This window comes from Ylistrum balloti, unplaced genomic scaffold, assembly GCF_031769215.1.
Source record: "Ylistrum balloti isolate Yb309-2 unplaced genomic scaffold, AGI_CSIRO_Ybal_v1 Utg369884, whole genome shotgun sequence".
In the NCBI taxonomy this organism is placed as follows: domain Eukaryota; kingdom Metazoa; phylum Mollusca; class Bivalvia; order Pectinida; family Pectinidae; genus Ylistrum; species Ylistrum balloti.
The window spans coordinates 1-4245 of NW_026782020.1; positions in this window are offsets into that span (position 1 = coordinate 1).

Genomic DNA, 4245 nt, shown 5'->3' on the forward strand with positions numbered 1-4245 from the left:
GATCAACTACACATCACCCTGTACTGTGATCTCCCGTGACTTTGTACACTTGTATAAGACGTGTAAGAATTATTGGTTCCGATTTTAAAGGATTACAGTGGAGCCCTAACTTATTCAGCTAGGCCCAAACTTTTTCTGCTTGGTAACTGTTACCTTTTATTTTCAGCTAGAGATCCTTTACGTTCGTTTGTCAGCATCAGAGAGAGCCTTTCGGTTTTTTTTTGTTTTTGGGTTTTTTTTTTTTTATAACAACTCCTTGTTCCGGTTAGAGCCTGTCGATTTTCTGGTGGAACCTCTATGGGAGTACGACTGGTGTCTAATGATTTTTGAAATTCTTTACAAACAACCAATCAAAGGTGTTCTTTCTTTAACATGATGTCTGGGTCCTGGTCGTCGGGTTGTTGGTGGGTCTCGTCTTCTTTTGTCTGGGCTCCAGGTTGTGCGCGTTATTAATTTTTATTCCTAATTTTGGATTAATTTTGAAGTCCGTCCTAATATGTAAAATAGTTGTTGAAGGGTGTGTATATTGGGATGTTAGGGCTCCTGGGCGGCGATAAGCGCCTACTCTTGTTTACGAAAACCACAGGAGGGTCTTTTGCGTGCAAGGCTGGACGGTCCTTACACGGGGCACCATTTAAAGTCCCATCAAACGGACTGTTGTTATTTTTGTTAATAGATGTCCTTTCTACGATACTTTCCTTACTTTCTGCTGGGGTTCACAATCACTGTTCAATTGTCTCTGCGTTCTAGGAACCACAGTGATTAGCGACTTGTGGACTTTGAAAAAATTCGAAAAATGGTAGAGTCATGGGATAAACACCAAAAACCTTCAAAAATTGTTCCCGAGGTTATCCCGATGTCAACCGGTCGATTTCGGGTCATGCCAAGGTCAAAGGGTCGCTAGGACCAAAATTTTCAATCTCTCAGACGGTAATGTTTAGGACCTCCAGAATCGGGATCAAAGCTTTATTTTTTATAGAACCAAGCTTAATTGGGTCCATTTTGCCCTATTTCATCATTTAAATTAGATGCTACGACTTGGGAAAGAATGTCCTCTCGAAGTGTTATCCAGAATGTCGACCCTACTTCTGACCGAACCTAAATCACCATCTTTTGTTTTTCGCCCATAAAACATTTGTTAAGCTATAGAATCACTCCATATTTTGTGGACAGTTGGGCAAGACATTTGGCAAAGCACATGCAAAAGCAGAACTCGCTATCTTTTCTACTTTTTCAGTAATCAAATTTTTCCCTATTGGGTCCGGCCAAGTCGCTAATCATCATTTTCAAATTTTGGTCCTCGATTTCGAGAAAAGTACAAATCATAGAGAAGTCTAAATTGCATTGCCAGACTCTATTGATGCCATCAACTTTTTTTTTTTAATTATCTTATTTTTGTTGTCGAAATCTTAATTTGAACCATTTTGGTCCCTTCAGAAAAAGTCTGCACACGATTAGCGACTTAACATATTTTTAGTAGAATTTGAAGTGCTGCATCCAATCAACTCCAGATTTTAATACTTTGTACGTTGACCAACGGTACATAATCCATCCAAATATTTAAGAGAAATTATTAAAAAGGACGGAGTAATTAACCGGAAACCATTTTGGTCCTGATGATTAGCGACTTGAAATGGCCGGTTTTTCTAGGCTATAGAACGGAGATATCTAGGTATCAAAATGTGCAGAACGACACTCTGAACAACATATTGAGAGTTCGTTTCATAATATTTAAAGAAAAAAAAGATATCGAAAATTTTGTATTCATGTCGCTAATTCTTGAACAGAGTTTTGAGACCAAAATTTTTTTTCAACAAAAATCGCCACAAAATTCGATTTTTTTGCACTATAATCACAAAATCACACAAAAAGGTTTATTTCAACATTCCGCTAATAATGAAGCAGGAAAAAACCCAATCGGACTGAAAACGGAGAGTCAAATTATTCTTTTTTATTTTTGATATTTTTATATTTGATATTGAACCATTTGTTGGGGTTTTTTTTTACTCAGAATTCAATAAGATACACGAATATACAGTTGTTTCCGATGAAAAAAGACAAAAATGCTTTTTTTTTCACATAATCATAGTTTTCATAATTTTAGTCCTGAAATTTGGTTAAGAAATTAGCGACTTGGATTTTTGTTTTTATTTGTATTTTGGTAAGGTTAGGGCTATTACACTCACTAGAAGGGATTCTTTTTATTCAGATCAACAAGTTATAGGGACTTATACATTCTTTTATTATGAAACTGAAAAAAAATTGAATCTCAAGTCGCAAATCTCTGATTTTAGTTTTGGTCCTAAAATTTGGTTCAGAGATTAGCGACTTGGGATTTTTGGGGTTTTTTTTAATTTTTCATATTAGAACCCTTTCCTTGGGGTTCTTTTTACTCAGAATTAAAAAAGATAAACGAATAAATAGTTGTTTCCGCTGAAAAATGAAAAAAAATGCATTTTTCAACCAATAGGCATTTTCAGATTTTTGGTCCTAACATTTGGTTCAGAGATTAGCGACTTGGGATTTCTTTTTATTTTTTGATATTATAACCCTATGTTGGGGTTCTTTTTACTTGGATTGATAAGTCCTTTCATATTTCTATACAATTTTCAGAAAATGAGCGGAAAAATGAATATTTTCAAGTCGCTAATTTCTTATCCAGATTTTGGGACTAAAATTGAAATGGTTTATTTTTGTTTATTACTCTGATAATACCCCATTATATTGGTTCTTTTTGAGTTATTCCAGTGAGATATAATACAAACTGAGGTATTCTGCTGAAAATTCTGAGAAAAAAAATGAATTTTTCGCATTGTCATAGTTTTTCAATCTTTTGGTCCTGAAATTTGGTTCAGGAATTAGCGACTTTAACCCTTTGTTGGGGCTCGTTTTACTCAGAATTAAAAAGATACACGAATATATAGCTGTTTCTGGTGAAAAACGAAAAAAATGCATTTTTCAAACAATAGGAATTTTTGATCCTAAAATTTTCAAGAGAAGCCCTGAGATTTTTGGTTTTTTTTATTTTTGATATTAGAACCCTTTTCTTGGGGTTCTTTTTACTGAGAATTAAAAAAGATAAACGAATAAATAGTTGTTACCGCGGAAAAATGAAAAAAATGCATTTTTCAAACAAAAGGAATTTTTCAGATTTTTGGTCCTAAAATTTGGTTCAGAGATTAGCGACTTGGGATTTTTGTTATTAGAAACCTTTTCCTTGGGGTTCTTTTTACTCAGAATTAAAAAAAGATAAACGAATAAATAGTTGTTTCCGCTGAAAAATGAAAAAAAAGGCATTTTTCAACCAATAGGCATTTTTCAGATTTTTGGTCCTAAAATTTGGTTCAGAGATTAGCGACTTGGGATTTCTTTTTAATTTTTGATATTAGAACCCTTTGTTGGGGTTCTTTTTACTTGGATTGATAAGTCCTTTCATATTTCTATACAATTTTCAGAAAATGAGCGGAAAAATGAATATTTTAAATCTCAAGTCGCTAATTTCTTATCCAGATTTTGGGACTAAAATTGAAATGGTTTATTTTTGTTTATTACTCTGATAATACCCCATTATATTGGTTCTTTTTGAGTTATTATAGTGAGATATAATACAAACTGAGGTATTCTGCTGAAAATTCTGAAGAAAAAAAAATGAATTTTTCGCATTGTCATAGTTTTTCAAACTTTTGGTCCAGAAATTTGGTTCAGGAATTAGCGACTTGGGATTTTCTTTTTAACTGTTGATATTAGAACCCTTTGTTGGGGCTCGTTTTACTCAGAATTAAAAAAGATACACGAATATATAGCTGTTTCTGGAAAAAAAAATGAAAAAAAAATGCATTTTTCAAAGAACATGACTTTTTCAGATTTTTGGTCCTAAAATTTGGTTCAGAAATTAGCGGCTTCATGCTCATTATATTTTTATTTTTGGCACTAGATAAGCATATCATGGTTCATTTTGCTCAGATTAATGAGATCTTCATTGCTTCATATTCAGTTTTGCTGAAAAATAAAAATAACAAGAAATCATAGCCCAGGTCGCGAATTTCTGAACCATATTTTAGGACAAAAAAAGGAATTTCCCTGTCATATTCGAACTACTAACTCAGACATATTAGACATTCTGATATGATATGTTTTTGCTCAGATTAATGAGAAATCCATAAAAATATACTTATTTGTAATGAAAATTGAAAAATATTTAATTTTTGAAGTAATCCTAATTTTCAGGTTTTTGGTCCTAAAATT